Below are 11201 nucleotides of genomic sequence, written 5' to 3'. Positions count from 1 at the left end.
ATGACCAAAGGAATGTTAAGCTGCATTATAGAGTCTGACAGCTGCTGGTAAGAATGACCTGCGGTAGCGCTCCTTCCTACACTGTGGGCGTAAAAGTCCACTGCTGAAGGAGCTGCTCAGTGCTCGTACTGTCTCATGCAGGGGGTGGGAGGTGTTGTCCATGATGGATGTTAGCTTAGACAACATCCTCTCCTCCCCAACCTGCTCGATGGACTTCAGCGGACAGTCCAGGACAGAGCTGGCCCTCCTGACCAGCTTGTTGAGTTTCCCCCCGTCCCTCTCTGCCATTCCACCACAGCATAGAAAATAGCAGACGCCACCACAGTGTCATAAAATGTCCTTAGGACTGTCCTGTTCACCCCAAAGGACCTCAGCCGCCGTAGCAGGTGGAGACGACTTAGACCCAGTAGAGTGGTTGAAGGAAAAGGGGACAGGTGAGGTGCATTTCATGTCCCCGGTGCTGTGGGGGGTTGCAGAGAGGTGTGACGAGCTCTGGTGGATGGGGAGGGAAGGGCTACTGAATCAAACCTGTTAAACAACTGGTTCAATCTGTTAGCCAGAACCTGGTCTCCAGACTCTGGACCCCCTCCGCTCACAGTGCTCCGTCCAGTGATGGTGTTCAGTCCTCTCCACACACCTCTGGTGTTGCTCTGCTGGAGCTGCGTCTCCACCTTCCTCCTAAAAGGAAGCATTACATTTAGAAAATAAATACTTGTTTTATATTTGTTTGTATTTTTTGTAAGATAATACACTATATACACGGAGTTTATCTGGACGTAGTGTTTTCAGTGTCATCCAAGTGACTCTAGAGGATGAAAACCTGTTGGAGTGTGTGCTAATGTCTATAGCAGGGGTGTCCAAACTACGGCCCGCGGTCCATTTTTAATTGGCCCGCACTTCAACTTTTGCTTGAGTGTATGGCACTTCTTAGTTTAACACCAGGGGAGCTGCTGTTGATCAAGGCAGTTGCTCCACCAGAAAGGACAATCCTAGAAGAAATTTACCCAAGTTACTGAACATGGCAGAACCAAAGAAGCGAAAGGTAGAAAGTGAGTGCAGAAAATTTCAGACACGGTGGAGAGTGAATATTTCTTCAAAGAATCCAAGGGGAAGTGTCTGTTTTATCTGCACTGAAACTGTGGCAGTTATGAAAGAGTGTAATGTACGACGTCATTATGAAACCAAACATCAGGTCTATGCATCCTACACTGGTGCTGAGCGAGAGCAGAAAGTAAAGCAAATGGTAGCTGTCCTGCAGGGTCAGCAACAGTATTTTTTTGTGCTCAAAAAGTCCAGGAAAAGGCTACAATAGCCAGCTATGAGGTGGCCCAACTCCTCGCAAGACGTGGAGTTACAGAGGAGCTGCTCGATCTTAAGAGTCTAAAAGGCACAACAACAGGTATGGATACTTTTGAAGCTGTGTCAGACTCAATTGACAAAATGGGACTTAAATGGGACAAGCTGTGTGAAGATACAACAGACGGGGCTCCAGCTATGGCGGGTGCACACAAAGGAATGGCGTCTACGATGTGCGCTGAGGTGAAAGAGGCTGGAGGTGAGGCTGTTGAAATGCACTGTACTGTTCACCAAGAAGCCCTTTGTGCCAAGACAGTCAATCTTGGAGATGTAATGAACACTATTGTAAAAACTGTCAACATAATTCGAGCAAGTGGACTGTACCACGGAGAACTTCAGGCTTTCCTTTCTGATGCGGATGCTGAATATGGGGATCTACTCTACCACTCGGAGGCGCGCTGGCTAAGCCGCGGTGCCGTGCTGAAGCGTCTTTACTCCCTGAGATCAGAAATTGACCATTTTTGAAAGAGAAGGACCGACCTCTTCATGAGCTGAATGACCCTCTATGGTTGGCAGACCTGCATTTTTAGATGATCTTACTGATCATTTAACCACCCTGAACAAGAGCCTACAAGGGAAAGAGCAGCTTGTACCACAACTTTATGCGCACATGAAAGCATTTTGTGTGAAGCTCAATCTCTTTAAGACACAACTGCGCAACTTCAACGTTGTGCACTTCCCCACACTGTCCAAGACCAGAACTGCTTATCCACAGGCCAACCTTTCTGCTAAAAAAGGGAAATATGTGTCTGTGATTACATGTCTCGAAACAGAATTCAGACAGCGCTTCCAGGATTTTTCTGCCAGTTCTACAGGAGCTTGGAAAAGGAAAAGTGTCCTCTGATGAGACGCCACGTGAAAAAAAATGATCAGTCTATTTGGCTCAGATTTGCTCCTTGGTCAAATGACATTTGTCCGGATTTTTGGCACAAGTGGTGTCAGATCAGCAAAAGTAAAACGAAAACAAAAATGGGTACATTTTCAAATCCTTTGTTTATGGACAGAATTCGTCCTGTTGGACACAAGAAGCAGACTCCAAAAAAACTTTGAGACTCTGCAGAAGTCTGATTAGGCTGCTGTTTATCCAACTGGCTCACTGTGGTTTTTATGAAGTCATCTGTAATGTGTCACCTTTTCTGTAGAATGAAGAAGTGCTTCCCTTCTTTTAAAGGAAATACAGGCTTACAAAGATCCTCTAAACATGTTTCTGAAATAATCCTAAACACAATCATTAAATCAAAACTGCAAGAAACAATTTATTTAATCACTCTTCTTCACTTAATTCCTTAACTTAGTAAAAAACAAACAAAACAAAAAATAGACAAAAACTCTTCTGCTGTCTCACCTCTGTCAGTGTTCATGCTGTTGCAAGAACAGGTGGAGGTGCAGGTGGAACTTTGACTTCACTGTGGTTTCTATGTGCAGGCAGGAGTGTGACATCTCAGAACAGCAGAGGATTGTGGTGCGCGGTGACTCCTGCTGCGACGCCCCCGTCTGAGTGTCCTGAGCTCCTGGTCCTCAGCAGACGGCCACACACTCATTTATCACCATGTCTTTATCCTGCCTGTAAGAAAGCAAAGACAAGGCTAACATTACAAACAGCCAGCAACCAATCCCTTTTACTCCACCGCCCAAAAACCAGTGAGAAACACTAGCTAGTATTAACTTGGAATCAAAGTCCACTAGGGCTGCCACAAACAATTATTTTGATAGTCAACTAGTCACCGATTATTTTTGCGATTAGTCGACTAATCGGATCATGCATCCATTGGACGTAAAACGTACAGCTTATTGCACCAGCAGCATCTGCTCTTATATAACATTAGCTTACAGTTTTAAGTGTTTAGGGCAGGGTGCCCAATCCTAGTCCTCGAGAGCTACTGTCCTGCAGCTTTTAGATTCATCCTTGTTCCAACACACCTGAATCAAATGAATGTCTTGTTATCAGGCCTTTGCCAAACTTGATGACATGCTGAAGAGGTCATCAAACCATTTGATTCAGCTATGTTGGAGTAGGGATGCATCTAAAAGCTGCAGGACAGTAGCTCTCGAGGACTAGGATTGGGCACCCCTGGTTTAGGGTATGTGCTAACTAAAAATAAAGACAAGATGATAGTTTATTAAATTTAATGAGATTTACAGATTGTTTCGGTAAAGTTTAATAAACTCCTTGCTATCTAAAATATAACGGGACACCGGAGTATATTCTGAACATCTCACACTTCTGATAATCAGTTGTCTGCTTGACGTTTATTCGGCCGTGTATGAACTATAACTTTAATCTCAGCCAAACCGATTTACTCAGGAACAAATAAAATACTAAAAAAAAAAGGCCAAACAATAACATTTTTAAGTTATCTAACTGACTTATATATGTTTAACCTGAGTAGCGAAAGACGGTGGTGCGTTTGAAAACGATTTGCCTGGAGTCCGGTGTTCTCACGGGCTCTAGTGAGCCTTGCCCCCGGCTAGCTATGGAGCTAGTGGGTAACAGACGTCTCCGAAAATGTCGGAGCGCTTTTGAAAATATGCGGTGTCTTGATAAACTGAGCAGATATTTGAGGTTTACACAGCTACATTCTCGCCTGAAAATATGTTAACGTTTATTTTGTGACCCAGAAAGATTAATAAGAGTAATATTAAAACTAACTAGCTGCCGCCATTGTTGAAAACTGAGCAGGGCCGCGCTATGAATTCTGGGACACTGCTTCTTCGGAGTGTAACGGCAGCTGGCATCCTTGTACATGCAGTGCTGCCATCTTCTGTTTCAGTCCGTTATTACACTCTTAAATCCTACTACTTATTCCTGCGTCTTTTGTGATCTTACAAAGCTTCAAACCACGCGTCGACTATTAAATCAGTCGTGACTGTAATCGTGACTAGTCGACTAATCGTGGCAGCCCTATTCAGCAACAAAGACGCCATCAAAAAAGTCACGGCCATCAGAGCAACATCAGAGAAACAATAAAGTCTAACCATGGAAGGTATATAGAAATATATGCATAAAGACACAAAAACAAAGAACATCGACAATGAGCACCTTTCGTTTTGCTGAAAGTGATATAGCTTTCTCTTCCCATCAACTGAAACCACCAACATTTCAGGTGTGCATGCTGGGCAGCTGAAGCTGACATCACAGCACAGCTGCTCTTCCTCATCAAGAAAGCTGTGCTGCAGTGCAATCAACTATTACATTTAGGCAAAGATTACTTTTCATCCCTAAATGATTGACGGTCAGAAACTCTGACCTTGTCTCTACAGACAGCAGAGCTGCTGCCTTCCTGTGGGTAGGAGTTCATTTTTACCCATCACCCCAGTTAAATTTCACTGGGGTCTGTCTCATTTATAATGCCTACTAAAGATGTTTTGAAAGGGTTTCCCAGATATGGGTTATTTCTAGTCCCAGATTAAAAGAATAATTCAGTGAAGACCTCCATTTAAACAACTTTAAGCCTAGCACTAGGCTTAATCCATGTCTGGGAAACTGCAGCATTATCCATGGAGGCATGAGCATTTAGCATAATATAGACAACAACCTCTTTAACTTACCCTAAAATCTGACTTGACTAACTCCAAGAAGGGAAACCCTGCTTTTACTGTCCAGGAAATGGAGATCAGTCACCCAGTGCAAGTGCAACTGTCATTTAAACTCAGTCTACAGTCAGACCAAAAGCCACCTCGCCAAATGTATTTACACAGCTGTGTGGCCAAAGGCAGGGGGCAGCTTGGGTACGGCTGTAAACATTAGCCTCTTTAACTGCAGCTGAACGCCATCCCTCATTGTCTGCTACTTACAATGCAGTTAGAAAACAAGATCTACGGGTTTTCCTAATATCATTCACCACTGAAAAATATTTTGGTCTGTTAGATATTTCAGCAGCATACACAATTTACATCCAATACTGCAACAAGCTTACTTACCAGCATTTTTTTTATCAGATAAACTCAAATGAAACAAGTTGGTTAATTGGAAACAATTTCAACTTTCAAATCATGTCACTCTGTGTTTATTGGAAAGGAGATTAAAATGCATGATAGGCTGAACCCACCCGAGGGACTCATAAAGTTTGATCTATGAATTCCTGATACATTTTGCTTTATAGAGGCAGAAATGTTGACCATGAAAGCTTTTGTAGTGAACTATGCTGCTTTCACCTACAAAGCATCCAGAGCACACAGTACATGTTGCTATAAGCTACACCACATAGCTGCTACAATTTAAACACACCCACAATTTGTGTATAATCGCTATCGCCAGACTATGTCTCAAGAGCATATGACCTGTTGATAAAACTCACTGTTATGAAGATAGATTGGTTCCAGTGTCTTCATGAAACGCTGCCTTTATCCATCTTCTGGGGCGTGCCTGCAGTGGACTTGTGAACAGTTCCTTGTGAGGGAGCTGCTGGTGGAGCTCACAAGGTCCTCCTTCATTCCTACCATGAGCTTCAGTCTTCCTGATCTTTCTCAAACACGCCTCTCTCAGTGGTCAACAGAACATCTGGCACAGGACAGCTGTGATGAAAGAAAAGGAAGAGGTTTCTCCAAACCTCTGGACCAAGGAAACCCAGCTGGGTCCTGATGGTCTCCCACACTACTTTCACCCCGGGTGGACGTAGCTGTCGATAATAATCGGCACTCTGTTCACTGTTAGGAAAGGAAAAGAACAAGTTACACTACAGTACTGATACCTTCTGCTGCTCTTTTCAAACTTGCCACCTTACCAGGCTGTAGAGTGCTCTGAACACTTAAACACTTTGAAATCCATTACACACTCACACTCACAGTCTTAGGTGAAAATCTCCAAGGACAGCATTACACTTTTGCTATGAACAGTAACTCTGGAGCTCTGTGGAGTGTGCAGATGATCTCATTACTGTCTAAAAATGGATAACAAAACCGAAGGAGTGCCGAATCATTGACAAATACAGAGTAACAGGTGTGCAGCATGGCTAACTAGGTAGCAACAAGCCTCTAACACAGCAGCGTGTATGCTAGCGGCTAATCTAGCGAAGAAATGAACAGAGTGCTTTTAGGTGTTGTAGAAGGATAAGATGATAAGCTGTGTGTGTTTTTCAGAATGACCTGCTTGTATTTACCTTCATTGAAGGAGTGGTCAGTGTGGGTATAGCCATGAGGCAAAAAAGACAGCTGAAGCGGAAGAGTGTGGTGAAAACATGGTGCCGCCGCGGCCAGCAGGTTTCCAAGCAGGGATTCGGGTAGCAGGAAGGCTTTGGTAAGCCGTCCAACATCCAGTCCCATTTTGTGAATGCCAATAAAAAAAATAGCTAGATGTCCATGTGTAATTTGTGTGGAACAATATTGCACAAGAAGCTTAATAGATTTAGAAAAACGATAACAAAAAAAAAATAAAAAATTGAAGGACAAAAGATAAATGTCCTTTTTTTTCCAAAGTTTACTCGCCCTGCTGAGTGGTGTACAGCGTTAAGAGGCCAGCATTCGGACTCCAGAGTTTAACGACCCTAGTTCGAGTCTCTGATAGTAGTCCGTCTGCTACAGCAGGGTAGGCCCAGAGTGAAAGACGAAGCTCAAGCCTGCCTCCATTTTTCTCTCTCTCTCTTTTTTTCATTTCTTTTTACTTTTTTCAAGCCGCAATTAAAAGCTCAGGGAAACACTTAGTTTTAAGGCGGCCTTTAAGGCACCCTATATATCAGTCCATACAGCGGTAAGGGCCAATCTCATGTATCAGTTACACATATATCAACCAAGGAAGAAAACAGGCCCAAACCAAAGAGGTGTGCAGGGAAAAAATCAGGTGTGAGTGTGTGAAATTTACTAAGTATTGGAGTGCAAAAATGCCTGGTCTCCAGCTCATTTCCAAAAGGCTGGGTGCGTGATGTACGCGTTGTGGTCTTTAAATAGAGGAATTTTCCCGCTTTTGTTTGCCCGACATGTGGCGGGCTAACAGCTTAGTACCATAGAGGCCCGGGTTCGAGCCCTAGGCTCACCTACCCTACCTCTCTATGTTCATCTGCTAGGGGGAGGTCCAGGCAGGGGACCTTGGAGTGAAAATTCCAAGGCCTGGACTTCCCTGATTTTCATTTTTCTCTGTGTTTTTTCTTTTACCTGCCAGCAACAAACAGCCCAGCCCCATTTATGGGACCTCCTTCTTGTCATGGCTACCAAGGACCACTCTTCTTCTGCCAACAAGTCATTGCCTGACAAATAATTATTTCCTATGTTTCCCTAGGGCTTTTTTTAATCTCCAATATCTTTACATATCTTGCTAGATAGACTTCCCTCAACAGGGTTTACAAACGCCTTATCCTCTTTGTCCACTTCAAATAACTTTAAACAACTATTCTTAGATTTCTTGCAACATCTGCTGTCCTCTTGCACAGATTACGCTTTTTAAAAAACTAACAAACACTTTTTTTTTTTAACGTCAACCACATTTTTGGAACTAGATAAATAAAGCATATATAAAAGTCACTACCAAAAACTCTTTGCAGCTTCTACCTTGTTATAGGAATGTTGTTTGTGGCTCAAGATGACTTGATTTCATCCATGAAGATACATTTGATATATGTTTTCACATATTATAGACCAACAAGTTATTATAGCAGTTTAAATACGAGCGATCGGTTTTTGGAAGACGATCATTTTTTTAGCACAACACCGCTAAGCACCAACTCATCCATCCTTTCTCCTTTTCTTCTTTTCATGCCGCCACCATGGGAAGCGCCCACAAATGTGTCATTTCACACTGGCAGCAGGCTCGCAGAGCTAGCTGTGGTGCTTGTTCTTCTTCTCTGACTTTGCTGTTTCACCGTGTTTAGATAACGTGCCATCCGCAAACACTCGCACTCATTTTCGTGCTTTAGCTTTGTACTCACGCGCACACACACGTGCACACATGCACACACACACACACACGTGTGTGTTAGTTTAGTCTGTTTCAACCTCTCTTCGTGTGAAACACACATATCTAGAACTATTCTTTAAGGATGTCTGCATTTCACACAACTGTCTAATAGGATAAAATAATTGACATTGTATACCCAAAGGTCAAGTCTGGATAAACGTGTATATGATCTCCAACTTGAATGCAAAGCCAAGGCATATAATTGTGTGGTGTGTCAACTCTAATGTGTTTCCTCTCTGTGCAGGGGATGACTGAAGCTATCACCTTGCTAATCCTTGCTGTCCAAACTGGCCTCATTGAGCTGCAGGTCATCCACAGAGCCTTCCTCCTCTCTATCGTCCTCTTTATTGTTGCTGCTTCCATCCTGCAGTCCATGCTGGAGATAGCTGATCCTATAGTCCTAGCCCTGGGAGCATCTAGAGGCAACTAAGATAATATACCAAAGACTTTTTTCATGTGTTTATTTTTAAGAAAACTCTGTGTCCCACTGTTTGTTTTATTTTTACTGATCATAAACAACTATTAATAACTATGGGCAGTTAGTTAATTATCACAGAATTCATTATCTATGGTCATCAGTACAACTCATGCTAACATCATAAATTAAGTAATACTACGGTGTACTGTCCTTCTTTCTTCATTCCTAAACAGGCAGTTTGTCTTTTTGACATCAATCTGACTGAAAGTGTGTTTGCAAAGCCTGCTATCAACCTGCCTGCTTTCTCATATGCTGGTTTTGCTGCCCGTCCCGTAGGAGTTTGTGGAAGCACTTCCGTGCAGTTTCTCTCTGTCTCTTCCTGCTGATCTTTCCAGCGTACATGCTTATATGATCTGCCAGTTCTTCCACATGGACTTCTGGCTTCTCATCATCATCTCCTCCTCAATCCTCACCTCTCTCCAGGTAACACACAACCGCATCGCAGTGTGCAAAAACGTTAAATTAAATAGTTTAAACTTGCTCTACCCAAACAGTTCAGCCCAATAATAATTAAACATGTATATTTGCTTGTTTTTAATTCCATAATAACTCTGAAACACTCTACCGCCAGGTGCTTGGCACTCTGTTGATCTGTTGTTCTCTTCATGGTGGAGGAGTTTCGTACAGCTCCAGTGTAGAACATGGATGAAGTCATATATTGTGTAAATGGGAGCTACAGATTGCTGGAGTTTCTGCTATGTGTCACACACACACACACACACACACACCAACTCTTTGCTAAGTTCTGACTGTAAACAGACACTGTCATGTAATGCATCAGCACTGTCTCTGCCTCACTGTCAGTGATTTGTTACCTCACCAGGTTGCGGTGTGCGTGGTGTGCTATGGTGTATCAGAGACTGTATTTGGCGAGTGGAGTGTGATGGGAAGCACCATCATCTTGGTCCACTCGTACTATAACGTCTGGCTCAGAGCCCAGCTGGGCTGGCAGAGCTTCCTGCTCAGGAGAGATGCTGTAAACAAGATAAAAGCCTCCCTACAGCTAGCAATACACAGCTGGAGCAGTACATCTCTCTTATTACCTTTTAGTCGCATTGGTTGATGTGTTAAATGTGCTATAAAACTCAATTTGACTTTGACATTTCTCATTTGAAGAGTCTGTTTGTTTATTTTGATCGTTTCTGTACAGCTGACCAGAGTTGGTTTCACCCGAGGTCGTTAACTAAAACAACAATTTGTTCAAAAGACAAATTTTTGTGAGATTTAACAAAGTAAAAGGTTTGATTATTCAATTCTCTGTTAATTCAACTCAGTGTTTACAGCAGTAAAATAATTTCTTTTATTTCCACAGTAGCTTTCCTGGAGAGATCTGCAGTACTTACCTGCCTAATGCTCTCAGCCACCTTGGATGGACAAGACTGCCAAATGCCTCAGTGTGCTAGTGAAGCGCAGCTGTTTCTTCTAAGCCCGATTTGAAAAAAAGATTTAAAATTGGTTTTGTTTTTTGTTTGTGTAAACACTTTGCACTGACCATTATTGGAGAATTAAAAAGCGCCTAAGTCAAGGAATGTGTGTGCACATAACAGAAAACTTGGCAAAGAACCAATTTTAAATCTTTAAGCACTTTGTTACTAGCAGCCTGTCACAAAAACACATTTTGTATAGTGGTTTTCTTTTTTCTTTTTTTTTTTTAAATCTTGTGAATAAAATGTATACAAATGTGTGTGATTAATCACAATGTGTTAGTGTGTAATCACCCTGAGACATGCATGCCTGTCTGCTAGCGTCAGATCTAAAGCCATTTCTGATTTGGAGAGGCAGGCTGCAGATTCTGTCCAGATTATCCCAGCTCTGGTCACTAAACATCCAGTCTTCACTTATCAAATGTGTAAAATTCAAGACTGGTCCAACAAGGCAAAAACTGCATAGCCACACAAGTCCCAGCGTTTCCCACAGCAGCAGCAGCAGTGAAAAGAAAGTGGATAAAGGATGAATGAGTCTGTGCTTATCGGGTCTCTGCTCTCCCCCAAGCTGGCGTTGTTGTTGGTAGCCATGACAAGGGAGATAGTCCCAGCTTTATAAATAAAGGCCCCAACACCCCGAAAAAAGAAAAACAGAAAAGAAAAAAAGGTCGGGATTCCGTGCGCAGACCAGGAATCCCCTAGCAGGCCGAAGCTCCAGACAGGAGTCGGCATGAGTGATTGAGTGAGAATCGAACCATCGCCTGTCTGTGCTTCAAGCTGCCAGGGGCGGGCGGCAAGTGCTCTGCGCCACCTGCCGGGCCGTGGAATTCGTGCAAATTTGATATATTTGACTTCTCTGAAGACAAATTATTTTTGAAAAGGAAAAATAATAATTTTAATGTGAGGCAAAACATGTATGGTGCTCGGTAAAGATGACACGCGACTCACTTCTTCTTTTTTTGTTTTGTTTTGTTTTTTTTTGTTTGAGAAAGTTTGTTTTCAACTTAGACCATTGTCAGTGACGTCATTCTACGCGACTACCACAGGCAAGGAAATG

General features: G+C 42.8%; 1 long non-coding RNA gene across 1 annotated transcript; it reads right to left on the bottom strand.

Moving 5' to 3' along the window:
• Positions 1-2885: 2885 nt before the first annotated feature.
• On the bottom strand, positions 2886-7221 carry LOC109199117 (uncharacterized). Its single transcript, XR_003218449.1, has 3 exons — positions 6456-7221; positions 5655-6236; positions 2886-2920 (listed from the first exon to the last, which is right to left on the bottom strand). It is a non-coding gene; the product is annotated as an uncharacterized LOC109199117 (long non-coding RNA).
• Between the last annotated feature and the right edge of the window lie 3980 nt (positions 7222-11201).

The sequence above is a fragment of the Oreochromis niloticus genome, unplaced genomic scaffold (assembly GCF_001858045.2).
Source record: "Oreochromis niloticus isolate F11D_XX unplaced genomic scaffold, O_niloticus_UMD_NMBU tig00007994_pilon, whole genome shotgun sequence".
In the NCBI taxonomy this organism is placed as follows: Eukaryota; Metazoa; Chordata; class Actinopteri; order Cichliformes; family Cichlidae; genus Oreochromis; species Oreochromis niloticus.
The sequence above is the reverse complement of the archived record's forward strand: the minus strand, read 5'-3'. Positions and strand labels throughout refer to the sequence as shown.